The sequence below is a fragment of the Mesoplodon bidens genome, assembly GCF_964165515.1.
Source record: "Mesoplodon bidens genome assembly, chromosome: 3".
Taxonomy (NCBI): domain Eukaryota; kingdom Metazoa; phylum Chordata; class Mammalia; order Artiodactyla; family Ziphiidae; genus Mesoplodon; species Mesoplodon bidens.
Window position 1 is genome coordinate 59,594,175 of NC_138178.1, and position 26,870 is coordinate 59,621,044.

Below are 26,870 nucleotides of genomic sequence, written 5' to 3' on the forward strand. Positions count from 1 at the left end.
TGTGCTTTGAAAGCTGGCTGAATGGAATCAAGTTGGAGGAAGAGGAAGTGACTTCCTGTCTACCAAACTAGCTAAAACAATTTTAAAACAATACCACCGAATGCTGGCAAGATAGCAGTGAGGCTGGTATACTCAACCACGGTGGGTAGCATTACAATTTCATATTTTTAGGAAGCAATTGCACAATATATACTTTACAGACACTTAATGCCTTTTGACCTAGTAATTCTACTTCTGGGAATATGCAAATGACGTCTGTTTCCTTTCTTCTCCTTGGTTCTACCTATTTGAAGAACCTTTTCCTTTTTCCTCCCTTCTCGAATAAGAGACTTCTTGAAACACTTCTGCTGTTCTTGTCCAAGCTTCTTTTAAAGGAACATTCACTCCTGAGCGCATTAACGTTGGAAACACATGGCTGCAGCCCTGGCTGTCTTGGAAGCCACGCAGGGCCAGCAGGGCTGGTTTTTCCCTTTTGTTCCCGGGCCGCCCCTGAACTCATAGAGAAGTCAGCCATGTTTGCCTGTGTGGCCCCCCTGCCACCACTTCTCTGCCCTCTCTCCCTTCTGCCTTCTGACATCTGGTCCCTCTCCCAGCAGATGGGAGCCTTGAAGGTCTCAGCTGAGGGGGGCCCCCCCGAGGTGTTCGCTCCTTAAGGAACTGGTCTCCGGGGATGGCTCTCTGGGATGGAGAGGGGAAGGCATGCCGTGTAAGTATCAGGGACCATGCAGGAGGCAGGCGTAACCAGAAGGACAAGCAGTAAATTTACAAGCAGTTCCAAAAGGAGCCCAGAACAAAGTCGGCCCTGAAACAGACGAGCCCAGCCAGATAAGAACCCAGTGTGAGATTCACAGAGTAGTTCAAAAGATTTCTGTCCAGTATCCTGTTGTCACCTCAGACTCTCATGTGGAACCCAAAACAGCTTCTGACCAGATTTGTGTCTTGCAAACAAACAAACAAACACGTTCCTTAGACCCAAAGGAGTGCTTCTGTGGGGCCGGATTTTACAGTGAGGCAGTCTGGGGATTCTGCGGTTCCACGAAAGCATCAGCCTTCTTTCTCCACACAGACACTGCTCTGATGCATTTACATACGTGGCTATTGATCTCATTCTCTTTCTTACTTTTCATAAAATGCTGTTTCTTTTTCTGTGTACATCTAGTGTTTGCTTCCAATTGCTACAGAGTCTTCTAAAATATGCACCTACCACATTCTCCTTTTCTCATGTGAGGGATGTTAAGGTCACCTACACATCCCGTACCACAGCCATCACTGTGATGGACGTCCTTGGACATGTACCTTTGTGAATCCCTTGTTCAGCTACCAAGGAGATCCAGAATCTCCGTCCTCCCCTGAGAAATTTACCCATCTGCATGTAGGTGTTGGAGAGAGCCTCAGAGATGGTTACCTCCTATTAGTGCATTTTCCAGATGAGAATTCTGAGGGTCTGAGAGGGGAAGTGACTTGCCTCTAGTTATCCACCAAATTGAAAGTAGAACCAGAGCTATTGATACAATCTTGGTGTACCTGCTCCTCCTTCCAAATTTGGAAAATTATAGAGGTGGCAGCCAGGTGAAGGGGGAGTAAAGGCGGGGATGCACGGATTCCAGGGCCAGGCGGGAGCTCAGCTGGATGGCAGGAGGGGGCACAGATGAAGGTCATTTTCCATCCAGGTTCCTCTCTCTTATTAAGGAAATGGGAATCTGGCCGATGTTGCTTGTTCACTGAAGGCAAGGAAGTGTGTGTGTGTGTGTCTGTGTGTGTGTGTGTGTGTCCTCTGTATTTCTTCTTTTCTTTTTTTTTTTGTGGTACGCGGTCCTCTCACTGTTGTGGCCTCTCCTGTTGCGGAGCACAGGCTCTGGATGCGCAGGCTCAGAGGCCATGGCTCACGGGCCCAGCTGCTCCGCGGCATGTGGGATCCTCCCGGACCGGGGCACGAACCCACGTACCCTGCATCGGCAGGTGGACTCTCAACCACTGCGCCACCAGGGAAGCCCTGTATTTCTTCTTGAAAAGACAATGATGTTGCCTCTACAGAGAAGAGCAAAAAGCGTGGAGCAGGGCAGCAGGAAGATGGCGAGGAACAGCCAAGTAAAGCCAGCGGTCCTCTGAGCAGCGAACGTGGTTTCCGATCCATGTGCTGCAACCTGATCTTGAAGCCAGAATTGATTGGGTGTGAGTGACAACTCAGAAGGGTCTCTCCTAGACACTTGTTATGTCACCAGGAGATCTGTAGTAAAAATAACCACACAAACCATAGAGGACTCTGGACTTGTCCAAGGGCCTTCTTATCTCTTATCACTTGATTTCAGGCTAGGGTGTAATCTTACACACTTAAAAAAAATCGTAAAGAGATTATGTGCTTATAGTTCAAAACCTGAAAAACAGACAGGAACAATGATAAAAATAAAAATCCATAATCCTTAAAGTATTTGTTTTGCACTAAATATTAGAATATTTGAATCCTACTATACATACAAATGTATTTTTTCACCAAATACTTTATTGTCACATTTCCTCTTTACGATTTTTGTGGCTTTCCTTTTTATGTTTTGCTCTTTAATCCTCTGTAAGTGAAGATCTGAATTCATTTAATTTTCTAAGTAGTTAACCAATTGCCCCAGCACCAGTGAGTAATTTTTCCTTTCCCTGCTGATATGAATTATCACTGGATCATCTACTGACTTCATGTACCTAGCACATTTATATCCTAAGGTCTGCTTTTCAGGATATTTTTTTTCCTTCCTCTGGCCTATCTAGTGCTATTCTTAGGTGATGACAATATTGTTTTATAATATTTATAAATTTGTATTACATTGCAATTTTTGTAGGGAAAGTCTCCCTTCATTATACCTAGCTCCCAAAATCTTTTTGACTAGCCTTGCCTTTTCATTTTCCTAGATGAAACTGAAAATAATTTAGAAATTTAGATAACTTGATCAAGGCATCGATTCCATAGTTTTTTTTTAATTTATTTAATTAATTTATTTATGGCTGTGTTGGGTCTTTGTTTCTGTGCGAGGGCTTTCTCTAGTTGTGGCAAGCGGGGGCCACTCTTCATTGCGGTGCGCGGGCCTCTCACTATTTTGGCCCCTCTTGTTGCGGAGCACAGGCTCCAGACGCGCAGGCTCAGTAATTGTGGCTCACGGGCCCAGTTGCTCCGCGGCATGTGGGATCTTCCCAGACCAGGGCTCGAACCCGTGTCTCCTGCATTGGCAGGCAGATTCTCAACCACTGCGTCACCAGGGAAGCCCCGATTCCATAGTTTTTTAAAAATTGCATTAAACAGATATCAATTTGGGAAAACGAACATCGTTATAGAAGTCGTCTTCTTTTTTTTTATATTTTATTTTTGGCTGCGTTGGGTCTTCATTGCTGCGCGTGGGCTTTCTCTAGTTGCAGCAAGCGGGGGCTACCCTTCGTTGCAGCGTGCAGGATTCTTATTGCAGTGGCTTCTCTTGTTGTGGAGCACGGGCTCTAGGCACACGGGCTACAGTAGTTGTGGTGCGTGCGCTCAGTAGCTATGGCTCGCAGGCTCTTGAGTGCAGGCTTACTTATGGAGCACGGGTTTAGTTGCTCCGCAGCATGTGGGATCTTTCCGGATCAGGGCTCAAACCCGTGGCCCCTGCATTGGCAGGCGGATTCTTAACCACTGCACCACCAGGGAAGTCCTATAGTTTTTGTCTTCTACACTGGGAATATGCTGTATCTCTCATTTAGTCAAATTTTTATATCTCTGAAATGTTTTCTCTATTTCTTCATGTTGTCATGCACATTTATGGTTAAGGTAATTCACATTTATGATATTTTTGGCTATTGTGGATGAGATCTTGTTTTCCAAGTGTAATAGTCTTGCTAGTTCTTGTTGGTACATATAAAAACTGATTTAAAAATATATATTTATCTTGCATTAGTTATTTGAGTAGTACTGGTTCTAACAGATTTTTAGTTTTTTTTTTAGAAGTTTTTTAGGTAGGCAATTACACCATTTAATAATTGCATCTCCTTCCTTCCAGTAGCTACACCTCATATCTTTTCCTGACTTACTGTATCTGCGAAAGCTCACAGACAGTGGTAAACAATGGGAGTGTTTCAGGAATCATTGCCTTTTTCCTAATTTTGATGGAATACTTTTAGTTTTTCACACAGTTATCATGTTGGCTGTTTGATTTGAGAAAGCTTTAAAAAAATCAAGGTAGGAAAATGTCTTATTTCTAGTTTACTTAAAATTTATTTTTAAATGAGATCTTTATGTGGCATTTTATTGTCCCCTTTCTATTTCTTTTAAAATAATCCTGTGGCTATATGCAATGGAATATTACTCAGCCATAGAAAGAAACGAAATTGAGTTATTTGTAGTGAGGTGGATGGACCTAGAGACTGTCATACAGAGTGAAGTAAGTCAGAAAGAGAAAAACAAATACCGTATGCTAACACATATATATGGAATCTAAGGGAAAAAAAGGTTCTGAAGAACCTAGGGGCAGGACAGGTATAAAAACACAGACGTGGAGAATGGACTTGAGGACACGGGGAGGGGGAAGGTTAAGCTGGGACGAAGTGAGAGAGTGGCATGGACATATATACACTATCAAACGTAAAATAGATAGCTAGTGGGAAGCAGCTGCATAGCACAGGGAGATCAGCTCGGTGCTTTGTGACCACCTAGAGGGGTGGGATAGGGAGGGTGGGAGGGAGATGCAAGAGGGAGGGGATATGGGGATATATGTATACATATAGCTGATTCACTTTGTGATACAGCAGAAACTAACACAACATTGTAAAGCAATTATACTCCAACAAAGATGTTTAAATAAATAAAAATAAAATATTAAAGAGCTAGAAAAAAATAATCCTGTGGCTTTTCTCCTTTAACCTATCGATACAATGTCTTATATTAACAGATTTCCTAATATTGAATCATATTCACATTCCTAGAATAAAAATTACTTCCTCATGGCCCATTAATATTTTCATTCAAAGCTGGTTTTGGTTTGCTAATATTTTATTTAGGATTTTTGTGTCAATATAACAGGTTGTTAAGAGGGCAATATCTGCAGTGAGGCTGACTGTATGTCCTTCGGCAATTTCCTTCCTTCTCTGATCCTTTGCAAAAATGAGAGAGTGCTGGCATCCAGCTCAGCTCACAAGCTTGTAAGGATTAAGTGAGAACAATGTATGTGAATTTCTTCCACATTTATCTCATCTAAACCTAACAGCCCTCTAAGTTAGGCATTATTGGCTTCATTTAACAGAATAGGAGACTGAGGCTCAGAAAGGTTAGGTAACTTGCTCAAAGCCACATACAGCTGTGGCCCTGTCTCTTGGTAACTGAGACGCATTTGCAGTTCCTCCAAGTGGCCAGCAGTTTGACATCTGCCTGCCTTATATATGCAACTCCCCTTGTTCTGAAGAACCTTCTTTTCTTTATCTGGAAAACTACATATTCTTCAAAACCCAGGTCAAGTACCTCCTCCTCTGTGAGGCCTTATGGTACTTCCTCCTTTAAGTTACCACGGCATCTAATACTCATTTTATTGTATTCTCATTCCATTTTGCAGTGGCATCATTTCCCCCATCCCCTGAGTCCCAGTGCCCAACACATGCTGCCTCCCAGTAAGGGTTCACCCCAGTCTGTTGGTGGACCCCAAGTAAGAAGCAGTGTGCCCCAGCAGAAAGGACCATGCTTTGGAGATGGACTGGAGCCTAAATCTTAACTCCACCAATACTGGCAACTTGTCTTTCTTCCCTGAGCCTCGCCTTCCTCTTCTGTAAATAGGAATAACATTCCCACGCTCACAAGGCTGTTGGGAAAATTACATGAGAGTAAAGCCCTTAGCCTAGGGCTCAACACATAGTAAGTGCTCAATAAACACTCCTTCCCCTACCACTCTCTTCTGACACCCCCTTCCCTGTGCATGGACAGGACAGTGGGGATTTCTCATACCTGTTTCTCCCCACTAGCACCTAGCACTAGCCAGACAAGCCTGAGTCTTCCCACAACCCTGTAAGAGAGGCAGGGATTTGTGTGTACCCATTTTACAGATGCAGAACCAAGGCCATGGGGAAGAAATGACCTGCCCGAGATCTGAGAGCTCAGAAGCCACAGAACTAGCCCCAGAACTCAAATTCCTTGACCTGATTTCAATTTTATGACGTTGTTTCTCTGGCCTCACAGCAGATACACTGCCAGAACGGCATTCCTCAACTTGCACCCTCTGGAAACATATCGATACGGAGAATTTGAAAGAAAGTTTTGAGGTTAAAAAAGAATGGGCCGAATAAACTCTTCCATCACTTGGTGTTTAATTATGTTACCCTTACATAGCAGGGGGGTTCTTGTGTCAGCCAGCCCTGGCATTGAACCCCAGCTCTGCCACTAGCTGGTGGATGAATATACACTCATAAGTGACAGAGTTGGGAGTTTTCCAGACTTAGCAATGTAATCAGCAAGAACAAGAACAGCCACGGTGGCACCAACAGTGGTACTAGTCTAAGAGCTTAATGAGAAGCACTTTTACTCTCATTTTACAGGTGACGAAACCGAGGCACGAAGACGACTGGTAAACTGCCCAGATTTACAGTTGTGGCAAACGCAGGCTGCCCGGCTGCAGAAGCTGCTTTGATTTTTTTGAGGGACAGACTAGAGTTCCGAGGAAGGATCAAACCCTCGCTGGATGAATAGGGCCCCCTCCTTAGTCCATAGTTATCACCAGACTCTTCGGAGGTACAAGAATCAAAGAGCAGTGTGGCCTCATGGAGCCAGCAGCCTGGAGGCTCTGTCCCCAGGGGTGGCCTGAAAACAACAGGCTCTGGCCTGCAGGCCTGGGTTTTGATCCCAGGTCTTGGACTGGCTCTGAGGCCTGGATATTTCACTCTCAGGCCTCAGTCTCTCTATCAATGAAATGGGGACGATCAGAAAGGTGCTGGAGCTAGGCTGGGCCTCCCTCTCTCATTGAGGCCCTACAGCCCATCATGACTCCGGTCTTGGCAATTTTGCTTTAGGAGGTGATCTCCTCTCCTCGCACCCCTTCCTTTTCAAGCCCTCCATCACCGCTTTGCTCTTGCAGTCTTCCCAGTGCTCCTTCCTCCTCTGTCTGATCTCTGGGCTGCTCGCCTCCTCTCCCAGGGCCTCCTCCTCCGCCAGTGCCATTCCAGGCCCAGGAAGTCAGCAACCCCACCCCATCCTGGCCCTGACACCATGTGAGTGCTCGTGTGCACATGCGTGCGCCATCTTGGCTCCCCCAGAAGGAGAGCCAAGGGCTCTAGTGGAAGTACTTCATTTGGGCTGTGTCCCAGAGAACACCAGCGGGAGTGGAGAAGTCAGACTTGGAGGGAAGGCGCCCCACACAGGCAGGGGCTGTTACTGCAGTGACCGCCGTGACCGCTGTGGGATGGAGTGTGAAACCCCATCTCAGCCACACCACCTGAGGGGCCACGGAGCTGGGGATACTGCACCAACTCCTGTCAACCGTTGGGTGACAGCTGCTCCCCTGGGACACTAATTCCTGGCACTCCCAGTCTTTTCGTGCCTGGGCAGGGCAGGATTCAGTGGCTGTAGAAAGCCCATCTTCAGAGGGATGCTGATGGCGGTGGATGGAAGCCGGCAGGGCTGGGTGCTGGCAGGGCTGGGTGCTGACAGCACCCGCTGCATCAGAGGGTCTCCCACTTGAGGGAGCATTAGCATCCCCTGGAGGGCTTGATAAAACCCAGATTCCTGGCCCACCCCCGAGTTTCTCCTTCAGGAGGCCTGGGGTGAGGCTTGAAAACGTGCATTTCTAACACGTTCCCAAGCGCATGCACACGCAACTCTACCAAATAAAGTCCAAATGCGTCTGCCTAGTGTTCAAGGCATTCTGTCATCTCCCCAGCTACACTTACAAGGTTATCTCCCAAGGACCCCCTACAAGTATCGATGGTGTTTTGTACTGTCTCTGCAAACTGCTCTATTATTTCTAGCCTCTATACCTTTGCTTACCCTGTTCTCTGCTGGGATATCCTTTGTCTGCCATTTCTGCCTGTTGGGATTATACTCATCCTTTAATTTCAATGCCTTCCCTCTTCTCTTTAGCCTTCTCCATCGTCCCAGCTGCCCCCCACCCTTCTCTCATAACCCCTTATCTACACCTCTCTAATTGCATTTATGACTGTCTACCTTGTATCCCAAGGAACTAAGACCTTATTTTATCTTCTTAATAACAACCTGCCACCCACTTTGTCAACAAAGGTCTCTTTTGATTTTCAAAACCACTAGGAGATAGGGAAGTGGAGGGGTATTATTAGCTCTGTTTAGAAAATGAGGTTCAGGGAGGCCAAGTAACCAGCTGGAGGCCAGTGGGGCTGATTTCAGGTCTTCTAGGTGGAAAGTCTGCATCCTGCTCTCCCTGCTGTCCCCTCCCTCCTCTTGAGGACAGGCATGGGGAGTTATCTTCAGCCAGTATTTGCTGGATGAGTGGATGGGATGGGTTGGAATGGACTGCAGTCCTCCGTGAGTTGCTCCTAGAGCAGGCTCTTGTAGAAAAGATTGGCCCCCGGCTGACAAAATACCATAAGTCCTTGGTGTCAGAGAACAGTCACCGCTTTTCCCCTTTAGAAACCAGAAATCACCACGAATCTAAACTCCTCTTTGGGCCTGGACCACCCTTACCCAGGCTGTGCTTGATGTTGAACCAACATCTCCAATTCTGACACCAATTCTGATGTGTGCGTTTTTCCCCTACAATAAGCAATTCTGATACCAGCTGGGTGCCCTACAAGTCAACTCAATTTTGACCCTATCTGCCTGGAGTTAGGGTCAGATCCTACAGGTTAAGTTCTCAGTCCTACAAAACTGCCCCCCTCCCCAAGTTCAGATACCAGTCACAAGTGCAGGTTGTCAGCTGGACTCCTGACCAGTTGGCTATAAATCAGAGGTTTCTGTAACTCCCTCACTGGGTTCAATAAATTGCTAGAGCGGCTCACAGAATTCAGAGAAATACTTTACTTACTAGTCTACTGGTTTATAATAAAAGGGTAGAACTCAGAAACAGCCAGGTGGAAGCAAATATACAGGGCAAGGTATGGGGAAAGGACGTGGAGCTCTCCCCAAATCTCCACGTGTTCACCAACCTAGAAGCTCTCTGAAACCCCTCCTGTTGGGTTTTTATGGAGGCTTCATTACCTAGGCATGTTTGATGAAAATATTGACCACTTGTGATTGATTGAATCTCCAGCCCCTCTCCCCTCCCCAGAGGTCTGGGGGTAGGACCCAAAGTTCCAACCCTCTAATCTTTGGTTTCCCTGGCAACCAGTCCCCAGACTGAGCTTACCTAGGTCCAAAAAAGGTCACCTCATTAACATAACAAAAGACACCTTGATCACACAAAGTTTGGGAAATTCCAAGGATTTTGGAAGCTGTGAGCCCGGAACCATGGACTAAGACCAAATATACATTTTTCTTATAAACTATCATATTGTAAAGGTGCAACGTGGGTTGTTTAGTCCTCTTCACCTTGTTATGCACCAACCAAAATACAGATCATCCAAGATCACCAGGACAGGGGAAGAGAGAGATGGAGAAAGGATGTTTATTCTTCACTTGACCTGGAAGCCACAGTCCATGGGCCCCACTCTTTCACAGGGGAGGCTGGTACACGAGCATAAAGATCATCAGTGAGCATTTAACTACCCCTACCAAAGGTACTGACCTACATGTGCCAGGGGAGACCAAAACCATTTGGAGAAAATACCTCTCCTCTCAAAAGGTCAACACACCCAGGCAAGGCCAGATCTGCAGTGGGGTTTGACTAAGAAAGGGGCCATTCCAGGGCGGTGTTGGAGGGGGTGTTTCTGAGGGAACCCTTCCTGAGAAGCCTGGGGCCACAGCTGGTAGCCCGGGCCGTGGAGAGCCCTCTGCAGAGGTAGCAAATCAGCGGCGGGCAGGTGATGGGGAGGAGTGGAGAAAGAAGGAGAGCTCCCTTGGAGACTTGGCCTAACTAGGCCACTTCAAACCCCATAGGCCTGTCACAGTGGGATGGGCAGGGGGTGGGTGGTGCTGGAAGGCAGGCCCCGCCCCCGCCCCAAGCTCTGCAGGAGGACTCTGGGCTCTGTGGTATCTCAAGGGCTGGGCCTGGGAGGCAGAAACTGACGGGCCTGTTAGATGCATTACAGGCCCAGTGCGGGAAGCTGTTTTGATTAAATTTGGGAGCATAATTGCAGGGTTTGTGCTGTGGTCTCATTATGGCTTTTTTAATCTTGTTAACCTCTCCTCCCCATCTCCCAGCACCCCCCTCCACTTCCTTCCACAATCGTAGGCTGTGGCCTTAGAACAATACCAGGAATATTTTCCATCTCTCTGTCATGGCTTTCTCCTACTCCCCCCGAACGGGATCTCAGAGGGAGGACGGAGTGGGGAAGGAAGGGAAGCCCGGGATGGGGGATGTTGTGTGTGGCTGAGGCGTCTGCAGTGCCTCTCAGTTCAGTTCCCACACGTGCAGCATGGTATTGGGTTCTCTGAGGGACACAAAGGGCACTCAGGCCTGATTTTCGCTCTCAGGAGCCCACAGTTCAGCTGGGGAGGTGGAAAGGCCGGGGGACATGACGATGGGAGGGAGTGTAGGGAGGGCTGCTGGAGTTTGGGGCAGTAGAGGAGAGGGCAGCTTGGAAAGGTTGGGGTAGGGAGGAGGGGGTGATGGTCCCCACTGTCCAGGCTGGGGAAGCAGAGAATAAGTGGCTTGCTTGGCATGGTGTCACCACAGCACAGGGATTGTATTAGTCAGGATAGGTTGGGCCATGGTGCAGTAACAAGTAAGGCTCAACACCTCAGTGACCTAACACAAGAATGGGGTGGGGGGGGCGGGTTCTTGTTTGTGTAAGGTCTGCCCTGGGTTGGACACAGAGGGATGGCTGAGGGTGGTTGTTGGGGAGAAGGGACAGATTAGGGAGATGTTTGTTGGTGCCCAGGGATAGCATGCTGGCACAGGAGGCCAGCAGGGTGGGATGAGGTGAGCTGGTGAGTCTCCTGATCTCAGCCATGGCTGCAGTGACGTGGCCAGGCACTGGGCTGCAGGCTCCCCTGTGGGATTGGACAACCCCCCCCAACCCAGCTAAGGGGGAGGGGTGTTGCCATGGGAACAGGGTTGGGGATGGGGTGCATTCATAAATAAGCAGACAGTTTCTGAGCAGCAGAGGCCTGAGCTGAAGGGAGTGAGACAGGCTGGGACCTGGGCCCCTTTGCTGCAGTGCTTGCAATGCTTGCACCTGGGGAGGTGTGTACCTCTCCTCAAGCAACAAAATACAAAGAAACTGTTTGGGACTAAAAATAACTGTATGCACAGCAGTTGGGGCAAATTCTGGACCCAAAGATACAAAGAGACCAAAAAAGCCCAACTGCCACTTCTGAGGAGCCTGGAGCAAAGACAGGGTGTCGGGAGCAAAAGCAGGGTACTGAGCATGCCCCCTGCACACACCACCGCCAGAGGGGTGGGCAAAAGACCTAAGCCGCCCCTCTGACCCGACCCTGGACACACCCCTACCCTCACCCCACATAGGGAACAAGCTTGCCCCCTCCTCAGGGAGCGAGCAAACAAGGGAAACTGTTTGTTCTCACTCCCTGCTGCTGCAGCAGGAGGGGCCCCAATAAAGTCTTGCCTGAATTTCTTGTCTGGCCTCTGGTCAATTTCTATCGATTAAGGAGGCCAAGAACCCTGGTCGGTAGCAGGAATAGAGAGAAGGCTATGGTTGGGCGTGGGGAGGCTGGGTCCCTCATACGCAGGCCCCGCCCCTTCTGCTGTCATCCCCGGCCACCACTCTAGGCCCCTGTTCTTCCCTCTGGCTTCCCTTCTGTGTCATGACTCCCAGTCACCTTCTCCGGAGCCGACCTCTTTCTTGAGCTGCCCAGCCTGCTCCTCTCCCTGTCGTCCCCTCCAGGGTCCCACGCTTCCAGCCAGCCAGCCACCCCAGCAAGAAAGGTAGGCCTGACAGTACTCCTACCTTTGTAATCTTGCCCCTTCCTGCCCCCAACCCCGCCCTCCTGTCACCAATTTTGTCACTCCCACCTTCTACCTATCCCCGGTCTCTGCTTCCTTCCCTGTACCCTTCTAACCATCGCCTGGGCCCTCTCTCTCTACCCTGGGCCCTTGCAGTCCCCTCTTCACTGGTCTCCAGGCAGCTGCCTTTTACCCACCCCCCTGTCCCCACCTCCACCCCTCAATTCTTGACCCTGTAGCCATAGTAGTTTATTTCCCCAAATCTGGTGGTATGACCTCCCTGCCTCTTGCCCCTCTCCGGCTCCCCACCAGGCCACCCGAGGTCCTTCATCCCCGGTTTCGCTTCTCTCATCTCCAGGCCCCTCAGACAAATTTCTTGCACAGCCAAGACCTTCCGAATATATCATGCTCTCATGTGGTGCTGAGCCCCGTGCATGTATCTCTAGGACACGTGCCACTTCTTTCAGGAAGCCGAGCTGGGTGCCACCTCGGAAAGCCATCTCCCCCACCCTTTAGCACTTTGCGGGAGCGCCCACTTTCTAGCACACGTTGCAGTGAGTTACATCCACGTTTTCCCTGCTCCATCGACTGCCGGCTTCTTAAGAGCAGGACCTGTCTCATTTGTGGTCAGTGTCCCTGCCCAGGCTCTGCGGGGCTTACTGAAGGAGGGAGTGATGGAAGCAGGGCTGGGCTGGGCTTTCTGAAGTTGCTGGGTGGGGAGGGGATCTGGGCAGAGGCTGGCCGATGCAGCGAATGCGTGTTCTGCGGACATGGCGATCTTTCCTTCAGAGGGTGGAGAAGGCCCACGCAGAGGAGGAGAGCCAGGTGATGGCGTGCAAACGGAAGCGCACCTCCCGGAGGCCTGGCTCAGAGGGTGGGAGGAGACTGACTCCTCAGGTGAGGTGAGGTGGGGTGAGGTGAGGTTTGGGAAAAGTGCTCTCTCCCAGGGCTGTCCTGGCAGGGTGAGGCAGTGTCTCAACAGCCATCTTGGGAAACACTGGCTTGGATTGCCACCAGAGCACTGGGGACATCCCCCGGAGCACAGGGACGAGGGGCAGCCAAGCCTTTGTAGCCCCCATCCTGTGGCAGAGTGTTCGGACCATCCCCGGGGTCCTCTCTGTCCTTTGAGCTCCCTGCTCCCTACCGCTCGGCCTGTCTCTCTCCTCAGCCTGGAAAGCCCTCTTCCTTCCTGGCTTCAGTCAACGTCTCTGGAGGCCTGTGTGCTGAGCCAGGCCTTACCCACCTCACGGCCTTTCCTCCAGGAAAATTTACTGCGCTGACCAACCTCCCCCTGCAGCGCTCCCGGCCAGTGCCGGGGGCCAAGCTGCTCTGTACCCGAGCTGCTCTGTCCGGGTGCCGCGTGGCTCCCCTGCAGAGTGGAGCTTCCTGAAGGAAGCAGAGAGGCAGCCAGGCTTCTCTCTGTGTGGCCCCAGAGCACCCAGTTCTGCTGTCCTCTCTGCACGTTTGTGAAACTGAGCTGCGAGTGGCAGGACGAGCCCCGAACTGGGCATCAGGGCACCTGGTCCCAGGCCCTGCTTTGCTGGAGTCCTGAGCAAGCCGCCTGCCTCCCTTGGTTTCAGTTTCCCCATCAGGAGAGTGAAGGGGTTGTGATATCGCTGAACAGAGAAGCCCGCTGCGGCAGCGGCCATTTGCACCCAGTTGATGACAGCGCATGGGACTGGTTACCCCAGTCAGGGTCACGAGCTCCGTGGGCCCCAGGCCTGGCGGTTGGCAGTGCCTGTGCCCTCATCAGTGTCCCAGATAACAGGGTGGCCTGGGCCTCCCCAGGAGTGCAGATATCCAGTTCCAGCCCCAAGGGGCTGGCCAGGAAGGAAGGACCAAAGGCCACCAGGGCCCCAGAGGCCAACAGCAGAGCACTGGGTTGAGCCAACTGGCCAGCATTTGCCAACCAGGCCAGAGGGAGAGGGCAGAGAGCTCTGAGCAACTGGGCCAACCAGAGGGGCCTTAAACTCTGGAGGCAGGCAGGTCTGGTGTAGGCTGGGTCCCACCACTCTGTAGCTGTATAACCTTGGGTTGGTTGTTTAAGCTTCCCCAGGCTCAGATCCCCTCCATAAGATGGAGAAGAACAATATCTGCTTTACAAGGCTGTCATGAGCGTGCAATGACAACACGGGCTTGGGAGGCCTTACTATTAGCATCTGTGCCCGGCACATAGTGGCCGCTCAAGCACTCTTGTTCCCCCTCACGCCTACATTCTCCAGTCTCCACTGAACACATTTGCTGACCTGGCACCAGCGAGTCGGGTGAAGATGTACATCAGGTCATCCAATCAACCCCCCAGTGTGCTGGCTGGGCATGCCACGGCCCCGGCACTGTGCTGTGCTTGGTGCCCTCGGGGGTCTGGTGTGGTCCTTTCCTTCAAGGTGCTTACAGTCTGCTAGAGAAATAGGACCACACTCACACCTACTCAGACCATTGAGGAATACAAATAGTGACCAATGGAGAATTCCGAGCTTGGTGGTCTCACATGAACCATAAGCATCAGGGAGATGAGGGTTTGCGGGGAACAGGGCTCCGTCTGGATGGAAGCAATCAGAGCTGGGAAGAGGCTAGGCTGCTCGCAGCCAGCTGGAGTGAAGGTAGCAGGACTGGAGGGGACTGGGATGGGATAGACAGACCGAGTGGGCAGACTGCTGAAGCCTGAGGATCTCCAGGACACGGTGAGGCAGGCTGTGTGGGGTGTCAGGACGAGCCTTTGTGAGTGAGCCCTGGGGTGATGGGTTCTAGAGTCCGGTTCTCGTGGTTGAGTCTCCTGAATTCAGGCTGGTGAAGGGTGATCACCTTCTTCTAGTTAGTGGGTGGAAGATACCTTTCAACTTCTGTAAGGACTGGCTGGGATAGGATGGAGCTGCTGGGAGCAACTGTGGTGACTGTGTACTACTGGGAGAGGCTAGGAGGACAGGGCAGGGACCCAAGGTGGCGACTGCACACTGGACAAAAGTCCAGCTCCACCTGCATCCAGCATGGATCCACCCCTGGCCCCTGGGAGCACGAAGGCAAAGAAAAACGCGAGTGACATTCACTGGAACACCTGTATTGTGCTCAGCACTTTGCAGCCAGAGGCTCCTTTTCACTGTGCTGGCCCTGTTACCATCAGTTCCCAGATGAGGAAGCTGAGGCTCGGAGGGTCAAGGCCTAAAGCCTCCCAGGGAGTGGGTGGACTGGAGCCCTGTTCTCTTCCTTCCGCCCCAGCCGCCTCTCCAGGCCTGGAGACTGTACCCTGTGGTTTAGGATGGGCTCAAGTCCTCTGCCATTTACTTCCCACATTTGAACTCAGCCTGTTCAAGTTTAAAGACTAGACCAGGTCCTTGGGTACGTCCTCATTTCATCAGCTGCTGCCTGGAGGGTCATGCATGGGGACTCCTGCTGCACAAGCAGGGCTTGGCTGCTCAGCCCCGTGGTCACCTCCTTGAGGGCAGAGGCTGGGACTCACTCCTGACCCAGCACAGCCCTCGGCCCGTCACTTCCCAGAATGATGCGGGCAATTAGGGTGAATGGTGGGCGGAGCCACCCCACCCAGACTGTGTTCCTGGGATCCACTGAGGAGGTGGATGCTGACAAAGCCTCCTCTTTGAGGCTGCCTGCCTCCCTAAACCGGAATTGCTCCTCACGGGGCCCAGTTCTCAGCGGATGACAGAGATGTTCTCCAGGAACCTGACAAGAGAAGGCTGTAGATGCAGCACTGGGTGAGTAATTAGACGCTAATTAATTTGCATTTCACAAGAGAGTCAGGGATGTTGCAGGAAAAAAAGCTGCAAAGATTAAAGGCCCTGTGGGGAAGGGAGATCTGGGGGCAAGGAGAGATGATGGTGCAGACAGAGCCGAGAAGAGAATGCCAGAAGCTGTGGGCATTTGTGGAGCAGGTGTGGACGTGGCAGGACTGAGGATAGAAAGGTCTGGGGGTTGCCTGCAGTGCCCACGACTGCTCCAAACAGCAGCCCAAGCTGATTACCCCGGGTGCGGGTGCGGCGTGAGGATGCTTCTTTTGATCTGTAGCTGGAGTGTGGGGGAGGGATGCAGGGCGAGACAGACAGAGATGAGCAGACACAAAGCCGGTCTCAGAGATGAGAGCAAGAGAGAGCTTCAGATGCACACGTTCCGACAGGGAGAGACTCACACGCACGCCCCAGAGAGAGAAAGAGAAGCGAGGGGTCAGGAGGGGAGACAAGGAAATCAAAGAAGAAAGTGGGGTAAAGAGAAGAGAAGGAGGCGGGCAAAGAAGGAGACAAGTCAGGATGCGGGAGGAAGGGCCGGAGGGCTGGCCGCAAACACTAGGAGGGGCTCCGGGGAAAGAGCTCAGCACCCGGGGTCTCCCCTGCTGGTTGGCCTTTCTGGAGCAGAGGTTGGGGACAGTTTTCTGCAAAAGGCCACGTCATAAATAAACAGGCTTTGGGGGCCATACAGTTTCTGTTACGTGTTCTTCTTCGTAAAAGAGGCAAAAATCATCTCTACCTCGAAGGCCCTATGAAAACAGACAGCTACTGGATTTGGTCCCTTGAGTCATCCAACCCCTGGGGTAGAGCATGCTTCTCAGATGGACCATGGGGCCCAAAACAGAGTCTGCATTTCTCACCATTTCCCAAGTGGTGTCGGGGCTCCTGGTCCACACATCCCACTTTGAGTGGGGAGGGTCTTGGTCACTGTGTAGGGTGGGGCTGCTGTTTGGCAAGCCATCCAGGCCCCGCTGAGATGCAGCTCTTGTTTGCAGAATGCGTGGTAGCACTGGGCTGTGGTCCACCTGTGCCCGGCCCTCCTTCAAGGAAGGTTTTACTGCCCAGCTGCAGGGAGTGCAGTCAGCAGGTGGCCTCCAGCTGTCAGCCCTGTCAGGGTCGGCCTCACTGCAGAAACCCACCTCGCCGGAGGCCAGGCCCTCTCCAGGGCAGCCGGCACCTGGTGACTGAGCCAGATGGGGGTATGAGGTCCTGGCTGCCTCAGCTGGACTCAGGACAACTCCCTGTGGGGTCGGCTGGGGCCGGCATGGCAATTCGACTTCAATCTCCTTCCTCCCGATCCAACTTCCTCCCCCTTCCTTCACTGGTGTAGATCCTTAATAAAGCTCTGGCATAAAACTGGAATAAAACTCCCTCTCCAAAGAACCCAATCTGTGACACAGGCGACAGGTGGACATTCAGACTGGGGGCAGTCGTGACCACAGGGACAGCATTTGGTACTAGCTGGGCTCACCTTGGGGCAGTGGGTGAGTAAAGATAAAATAACTATGGTAACCAAGGATTTCCCAGGGTGGGAGTCTAAGGCCTCCCAGGGAAGAAAGCTGGGCAGAGGGGAGGGAGCACAGTGGTGCAGAGATCTGGAGACCTTGGTCTGGTCCTGGCCTTGAGGCAAACATGCTGTGTGGCTTTGGGTGAGTTACTACTACTCTCTGAGTCTGTTTCCTCAGCCTAGAATCTATGATCCTGGATGTATTAACTTCCTAGGGCTGCTGTAACAAATCACCGCACACTTGGTGGCTTAAAACAACAGAAATCTTTTCTCTCATAGTTCTGGAGACCAGAAGTCTGAAATCAGCATCAACTGGGCCCAAATTAAGGAGTCAGCAGGGCCACACTCCCTCTGGAGGCTCTAGGGGAGAATCTGTTCCTTGCTTCTTCCACCTTTTGGCGGCTGCTGGCATTCCTTGGCTTATGGTCCCATCATTCCAATCTTCAAGGTCAGCATCTTCAAATCTCTCTGTTCTGTCTTCATGTCACCTTCCCCTCTGTGTATCAAATCTCCCCCTGCCTGTCTCTTAAAAACACACTTTGGGGCTTCCCTGGTGGCGCAGTGGTTGAGAGTCCGCCTGCCGATGCAGGGGACGAGGGTTCGAGCCCTGGTCTGGGAGGATTCCCACGTGCCGCGGAGCAGCTAGCCCCGTGGGCCACAATTAGTGAGCCTGCGTGTCTGGAGCCTGTGCTCCGCAGCAGGAGAGGCCACGATAGTGAGAGGCCCATGCACCGCGATGAGGAGTGGCCCCCACTTGCCACAACTAGAGAAAGCCCTAGCACAGGAACGAAGAGCCAACACAGCCATAAATAAATAAATAAATAAATAATTTTAAAAAAACACACTTGGGCTTCCCTGGTGGCGCAGTGGTTGAGAGTCCGACTGCTGATGCAGGGGACACGGGTTCGTGCCCCAGTCCGGGAAGATCCCACATGCCATGGAGCGGCTGGGCCCATGAGCCATGGCCTCTGAGCCTGCGCGTCCAGAGCCTGTGCTCCGCAACGGGAGAGGCCACAACAGTGAGAGGCCCACATACCACAAAACAAACAAACAAACAAACAACAACAAAAAACCCACACTTGTGATTGCATTAAGACCCATCTGATAATCCATGGTAATCTCCTCACCTCAAAGTCCTTAATTTAATCACATCTCCAACTACCAACTATCCTTTTCCCAAATAAGGTCACATTGACAGGCTCCAGGAATTAGGACCTGATCTCTTTGGGGACCATTATTCAGCCCACTGCACCTGCCACTTGCCCCCGTAGGCTTTGGCTCTGTTGAGTTCTCCCTTCCTGAGCTGCAGTTCTAGGTGGCTGGCCTATACCATTTGTTTCCATAGCCCAGGATGGTCTCATTCTGCCCCAAATTATTTTCAACATGTATTGATACAGCTGTTCTGCTCACGTTGGTGGTTTCACTGGCAATCACCACCACCACAAGGACTGTTTACTGAGCACATCCTCTGTGCTTAATTTGCATGATATCATTTACTCCCCACTCAAGGAGGTAAGTACATGATCATCCCCACTGTGCAGACGAGGACACCCAGGATGGTGAAATTCAGCAGTTAGCCCAGGTCCACAGAGGTAGCTGTGGGACTCCCCCTCACCTTGTCTGACTTAAAGGCTGTCTCATCTCCTACGGTGTATCTCCTCTCCAGCGTAAATAGGGCTTCTCTTTGAAACTATTTACAAAGTGTGGTCCCTTTTGAACTTTTAAGCAAGTCTCTTATCAGATCCTACAAACTGCAGACATAACACAAGAAGTGTTGTTCTAGAAAGCTGAAAGTCCAGTTATGAGAGCCCAGGAATGAGGCTCGTTTGGGCTGTGTTTTTGTGAGGTCTGCCATCAGGCTCAGCCCAGGCAGGGGCTGGGGAAGGGGGGGGCGGTGTCCCAAGCTCCCATCTCAGCTGTGCTTTTATTATTCTTCCAACTGAACTGTCTGGGACTTTGAATATCAGCCCTTGTTCCTGTTGAATTCATGGGTTGAACTTCTTGATTACGCTATTTATTCATCAGCCGATGGGTCACTGCACACTGCTAGACATTGATGCTCATAACGACCCTTTCTCTTGACTTTCATTTCAATCCCCAGAAATACCCCTAACATAAAAAAAAAGTTGTGTTAGCCTATGGAAGGAAACCACCATGAAAGGATGTTTACAAATGATTCTCTTGTGTGTGAGATTTTTCCAAAGTCCTGAAGTGGGAAAGTGGATTGGGCCCTTTGGGAACATTTCTGTCAAAAGGGAACTGAATTTAAAAACCAAGCATGCAAGCCAACCTTGGGGTCAAAGGGTATTCAGCTGGCCCAAGCACATCTTATTCCTCTGGACAGAAAGGTCAGTGGTAACAAATGGTCTAGAGGCAACTGGGAGCCTTTGCCCAGCCACGGCCTAAGTGGGAGTGGGCGTGAGGCAGGAGGGGGCATTGCTGGGCAGATGCGGCCGGCCACGGGGAGCTCTGCAGATCATACCGAGAGCTTGAACTTAATTTTCAAGGCCACTGGGTAGCTCTGCAAGATTTTAAGCAGAAAAGTCACCTGTTTGTGTGCTTTAGAAATATTTTTCTGGCGGTGGTAATAGCCCCAGCAGGAGATGAGGAGGGCCTGGACCCTTGGCGATAAAGAGAGAAGACTGGATTGGAATGAGAGTCAAATCCAGACAGCGGTGGCTGTGGAGGATGAGCACGGGGGCGAGGGGAGGAGGATGCCCGTGAACAGCCTGGGTCATTGGGTGGACGGCGGGACCTGCCACAGGGATGCAGCAAACCAGCAGGACTGTGCACGGGAGACCAGAGTGAGAAGTTTTCACTAAGAGAGGAGTCTCGGGGTGGGATCAGGCTTTTCCTGGGAGTGCTGGAAAGTGCATGCTCCCCTCCATCATGAGATAGAACCCTGAGGACTGCAGCTGGGCAGGGACACATATTTAGAAAGCAACAGCAGCCGGGTGCCCGTGGGAGAACCCTCGCGCAAAAGCTAGGAGTGTAGGCCCGGTTCTGACCTGACTCATGTGGACCTTCGGCAAGTCATATTTTTTCTGTTTCAGTTTCCTCATCTGTGGAACACAGGAGTTGGATATATCGGGGCTTCCTTGATGGTGGGGGGATATCTGGGAGTCCCTGGAAACAGTGTGCAAAACTTTGTACGCGCGTGTGCTTGCTGAGGGCTCGGCAGAGTCACCCGAGGAGTGAAGTGACCACAGACCTCTTGGACCACACCCACAGTTGGAGCCCTGCTGGCCAGCACTGCTCTCGAAATATGCCAGGGGTGAGCCTCGTCTCGCCCAACCAGTTCCTGGAAGGCCTAGGCCGGGTCACAGGTTGCTCACATGTCCCTCGGTGGTTGTGTCTTGATGTCCCCCAGGGGTCTCCCCACACCTGCAAAGTCACCTGAAAGGAGCAGCGAGGTTCCTCCCTGCACCTGAAGGCTCTGGAAGAGCCTCCTAGCCCTCTGGTCAGCCCAGGTATGGGGCCTCCATGCCCTTTCTCTCACTTCTCGACCCTGCAAACTCTTGCTCTGCCTTCAGAAGCCCAAAGGCCATTCTCCAGGAAGCCCGAGCAGCCCTGATTTCTCACCAAAACAGGATCCTGTAGGTGAGGTGTCCACACCTCTTTACAGCGTGTTTTCCACTTGTCTGGGAGGCAGGCGCATCCCCACCTCTGCCCCATGAGACTTTTCAGCAGGAACCGTGTCCTCTGCACCTCAGTGTCCTCAAGTGCCGCCCCCAGTGGCTGACACTTACTTAGTGCTCAACAAAGTTAGTTTCTTTAGCCGTCCTAACTTGTGGACTGATCATCAGCAAGGTATTTCCTGTTTGTGATCTCCAGCTCCTCGCTGGGTCAACTGTGTGTGTTGGCGGGGAGATACGGGGGATGGGGTAAGGTCTGCCTGCTCCCCTGGGAGTTGCTGGGAGGACACTAGCACAGCCAACGCCTGCAGTGCCCGGCACCGTTTGCAAAGTGCTTCATACGTCCCTTCCCACAGGCTCCCAGGATGACAAACGTGAAACGAGGGCCATAAAAGATTGCACAAAGCCAGTTGGGCTCACACACAGAATAGAAAGAAATACCCATGTCTGGAGCATTTTGGAGCGGGCCTCCTGCCAGCCAGACCTTTTATGAAAAGGGCTGTACATGTTGCATAGTACAGCCCTGGCCAGCAGGCGTTGTCTTGCCCATTTTACAGATGTGGGAAGAGGATGTGAGCGTTACCAGCCTTGCTCAAGGTCACAGTGCAGCTCACTCCAGCATGCCGCCTCCTGGGGTGGGAGCCACAGCGTGTGGTGTGGCGTTTCCCTTGGACCCAGCAGATGGTCCTGTGCCCTACCTGCACAAGCTAACTGTATCTTGCCCTCCCACACATCCCGTTTGAAAGTGCAGCCAAGATCCACTTCCCTCCCTGGCTTCCATGCCCCGGTTGGGCCCCGATCCCTCTCTTCGCAGGGCACAGGACTGGCTCTAAACCAGCGGGGGGGCCCGGGGCCTGGCAAGCAAGCTGTTTGCTCTGGGAGCTGAGCTCCTCTGGGGGGCAGGACGGGGGCTCTGGGACGGGAGCCAAGGAAATCACCACAGCCTGGCCGACGGGAGGGCTGAGGTGGCCAGAGGAATTTAGAAGTGGCCTCTAATCTCAGGGGAGAGGCCAGCGGGCTGAGAAGAGGGCAAACCCTGTGATTGAGCTGTGGGAAGGCTGGCCCGGGCCCCAGGGCCGTGCTGATGGGGGGAGGGGGCGCTGGCTGCCGGGGCACCCCCAGACGGGCCGATGGAGCCAAACCGACAGCCGTGGGAGGGCGCTCACCCGCCCGGATTGTGGGAATGAGGGCTGCTGAGTCACCCGCCGGCTGGACACCATCACCGCCACCACCGAGGGCTGGAGGGTGTTCCCAGCCAGGGCCTCAGGATGCCCTGAGTGATCTGGGCTTGTCAACCCCCCTGTTCTAGACTTGGCTGCCCCTTGCATCACTGAGCTGAGGCATATTTGTCAAACATTTGTCATATTTAAGGTTGTCAGCTCTTTAAAAAATTAATTAATTAATTAATTAATTAATTAATTAAGTTTTGGCTGCGTTGGGTCTTCGTTGCTGCGTGGGCTTTCTCTAGTTACAGCGAGCGGGGGCTACTCTTCATTTCAGTGCACGGGCTTCTTATTGCAGTGGCTTATCTTGTTGTGGAGCACGGGCTCTAGGCGCACAGGCTTCAGTAGTTGTGGCACACAGGTTTAGTTACTCTGTGGCATGTGGGAATCTTCCCGGACCAGGGCTTGAACCCGTGTCCCCTGCATTGGCAGGCGGATTCTTAACCACTGCGCCACCAGGGAAGCCCCGAGGCTATCAGCTCTTGAGGGAGTTCGGGCCAGGCACGCGCCCCCGTGGACGGGACGTTATACCAGAGGTCGGAGCCCTGGACCTTGGCAAAAGACAGGCATGGTTCTAATGTAGGGCAAGTCACTTCATTTTACCTTTCCTCCCAGTTACATGGTAGGGATGAAAGGGAATATGGGAAAACTCTTCACATACTGCCCAACACACAGTAGGGCCTCAGGTAGGAGCTGCCCTGCTCCAGGCCTTCCTCCGAGGAAGGGACAGCAGCCTGGTCTGGGTCTGTGTCATCCTTGGCCAGGGTCCCTCCGCAGAGGGCCAGGGGAGTGGCCCGGGTCACATCACAACCTCCTAGGGCCCACCAGGGATCCTCCTGCCTGCACCTCGGGCGGTGGGCAGGGGGCAGGGGAAGCCCTGGACCTGCGGGCACGGAGGCCTCCCCTCCCCGTGGGCACTAGGATCTCCTGCAGAGCCAGCCTGCCCAGGTGTTGTATAACCTGAGAACCGAAGCTGGGACCCTCTCACCAGGACAAGTGTCAACAAGAAATCTCCCAGCTCATCTCGTTCACATTCCAGGGCTGCCGCGTCCAGCTCTGAGACTCGGTAACGAGACACCGCTCCGGCTGGGCCTGCCAGAGAAGCCAGCAGGTCTTTTATCTGCCATCTAAGCCTCCTGATTTGCACCCTAGTGACGCACCTTCTGCTGCAGGGGCTCTCCAGACCATCTAAGGTGGACGGTCCTCCCAAGCTCTTTGCACACTTGGCTAATCATCGTTAGGCACTGGCCAATCAGGGGAGGAAACTCTTTGTGGGAAATCGGACTCAGCAGAGGACCCAACACCCAGTGGGTGCCTGGGGAAGACTTGAGCTGGTTCATTGAGCAGGTCACATCTCCGAGGATTAAAGAAAAGAACGTGAAGCAGAATCTGGTTAGATGGGCCTGATATGTGCTTGGGGGAATCACACACATGTACACACACAGCCCACCAAGTTAGTTCCCGTGACTGGAGGAGAGTGCTGCAGCAGTAGAAAACCCAAGCCTTTTATCTGACAGGCCCAGACTGGGTAAGGGACTCATGCAAAGGCACACATCCGGTTAATGGCAGGGCCTGATTTTTGTTATCTTTTATTTTCCCATGCCATTTCACTGGACAGGTGTCCTGCATTCCCCATAGCACTCCCGGCCAACTCCCTGCATCTGCTACTCCAGCCCCTAGCTCCCGGTGTTGTGCTTGAAATGCTTCAGGGAGAACAAGGATCACGTCAGAGGGAAGAGCATGTGGGAGGGCCCTGAGGCACAGGGAGCTGATGACCTGAGTGCCACCTGAGTGAATGGAGTTCCAGAGAGGGAAGCGTTCCCGCAGGTGGGGGTGGGGATGCAGGGCTGCTGCGGGGGTTGGAATGGGATTCCAGCTTTATGACATTTTTTTTTTTTTTTTTTGCGGTACGCGGGTCTCTCACTGTTGTGGCCTCTCCCGCTGTGGAGCACAGGCTCCGGACACGCAGGCTCAGCGGCCATGGCTCACTGGCCCAGCCGCTCCGCGGCATGTGGGATCCTCCTGCACCGGGGCACGAACCTGTGTCTCCTGCATCGGCAGGTGGACTCTCAACCACTGTGCCACCAGGGAAGCCCTATGACATTTTTTTCAGGATATGGAACTGGCCAGGCCATCTGGGGCAACTTGCTAGTCCTCAGGCAGGTAAGTCTCAATCCTATGTGACTCTGAGGTCCTGAAGCACCAAGAATAGGAGCTTGCTGGGGTGTGGGAAGGGGGCACGTGAGAAAACACATCTCTCCTGCCTCCTAGGTCAGGTCACCAAGGAAGGCTTCCTGGAGGAGGTGGACCTAGTTTGGCGCCTGGAGGCAACCAGGCTTCCCAGGGCACAGCAGGCCCCCCTTTCCCAAACCGCTTGGTCACTTCTCACAGAGGGGAGGAGCCCTTCCCCTCCCCCAGAGAGCTGGCTTGGGAGCCCTGGACGAGCTCTCCCAATCTAGGTCAGGAGTAATGTAGAAGGTCGCCACAGGCATCTTCCTAGGCTGAGCTAAGCCGCCACCAGGCATGACTAATATGTTAGGCCCAAGCCTGATATGTCACAACAGGGTGGTCTTGGCCAGAGGTAGGCGTAGGTGGGCGCTGGGGGAAGCAGCAGAGGAGAGGTGAGCTCCCCGGTGTGACCTGAGAGATTACCTTGGGGCCAGCCCTCAGAAGCCCCAGGGAAAAAGTGTGAAGAAAGCCTTGCTGGCTGTAAAACGATGAAGTCTCCTTGTGGGTCTAGAAAAACCATGTAGTTTGCCACAGAGCCGGGTCCTTGGGGACCCAGTGGTCAGTGCAGTTAGACTTCAGTACACACACAAGCACACATGCAGTGCATACCTACTGTGTGCCAGGCATTACGGGGAGCCGCGGATCCTGCAGATGAGCCAGCAACTCAGGGTCCAGCAGGGGAGACAACAGAACAGAAGGCAGCAGGTTTTGCACTTGAAGAGCATTATTCTTAAAATGCTACAGAAGACGTGAGGTGGGGAAAAGTAATTCTGTGGAGGACGGTAAGGAAAAGCTGTGGCTAGGTGTGAATGTCTGAGTGGGGCCTGAACCATCACAGTGCGAGTGAACCCCAAGGACTCTCCATCTGGGAAGGATGTCCAGGGATGGGCTGATCTGGACCCACCATTCTCAAACTTACACTGAAACACAAAGGGCCTGTTGAAACACAGTACCCCCCTCCTCGCCCCCCCGGCCAGTCCGAGATTCTGATTCAATAGGGCTTGCTGGGGCCTGGGGATCTGTACTTCAAACTAGTTTCCACGGGCTGCTGCTGAGGTCTGTGGGCCACACCCTGAAGGTAGTGACCCGGTTCACTCCCGTGCCATGCCCTGGGCGGTGGCCTGCTCAGAGCTCAGCCTGCTCAGTCCAGTCGTTTCTGGGACTGTCTTTGGTGCCCAGAGCCCCTGTGCGGGGAAAGTGAAGGAGTACGGAGTCCTCATCTCCACCGGCTGGGCCCGGCTCTGATGCCCAGAGACAGAGGGGAGGCTCAGGGTAGATCACCCATGGGTCAGGGACCATGATGGAGCCTCCTGAAAACTAAGTTTTCTGACTCCTTGGGGCATGGGGACACTATAGGGACAGGGCTGGGAAGGCAAAGCCTGGTCCCTAATTTATTGCCTAAAATGCTGGCAGGGAGTGCTCCTTCAGAACGGGATAAAGGAGCTTGGAGACCCAGTTAATAAATGGAGAGATGGGAGTGAGGGGGGATGTGAAGCGTGTGTGTGTGTGTGTGTGTGTGTGTGTGTGTGTGCGTGCATGCACGCAGCTCAACAGGCAACACAAAAAAGAACTTGGGATGTACTTATACCTTGGGTCTCCTCCCCTTTCTGAGTGTCAGTTTCCTCATCTGGAAAAATTAAACAGATTGGATTAGATAGTTCCTTGTGAGAGAAAGAGGGTGGGGGGAGAGAGGGAGGGAGACCTGAAGGAGTGTCCTGGTAACAAGGCCATCATCTGATTAGCGCCCAATTCAAAGCAGCTAATAGACATCTGAAACTTTGCAAGACTGTGCAATTACTGGGCACAGCCGGAGCGGCGCTCGGCCTGTGGGGAGCAGCCCATCTATCAGGGTGTCATCAGCCTACTCACCACACTTTGGAGACCTTGAGCTTGAATAACATTGCCCAGAGGAAGCTGGTAACGCAAAACAAAAGAAGCCCTTTTCCCAGCGCTCCTTGGGGGTCTTCAGAGGCAATTTCCTTGAGCCTCCACCAGGCTTGGGAGAGAGCTGTCCCCAGGGATTCCGGGGAGGCTGGCAGAAGGCTGGCCCCTAATCTCTCTCCACCTGCCCCCAGGGCTCTGCCTGCTGACACCAGCCCAATTACAGCATCCTTCTGAGAGGCTGGCAAAGAAAACAAAGCCTCTCAAAGAGGAAGGAAAGACGCCCAGACAACACCTGGGCTGTGGAGGCTTGGGAAGGAACACACACGAGTGTGGGATCCAGCCTGGTTTTGAATCCCAGTTCTACCTTCACCAGCTGTGTGACTCTGGACAGTGTACTTAACCTTTCAGGGTCTCAGTTTTGTTATCTATAAAGACCTCTTCGGTTGGTCCTGGAGATTAGCTAAAATGACAGAAATGAAAGCATCCTAGAGGAACAAAAAATGGAATCCACTGAAGCCTTCAACTGTGCCGTGTCATAGATGAAAGCTGCTTAACTGAGAGTGCCGTATGGAATCTCAGACATGCATCTGAGTCTCAGCTATTTACTGTGTGACCCTTGGATACTCACTCACTTAGCCTCTCTGAGTCTTGGTATCATCTGTAAAACGGGAGTATTTACGGTATTTCCCCTAGAA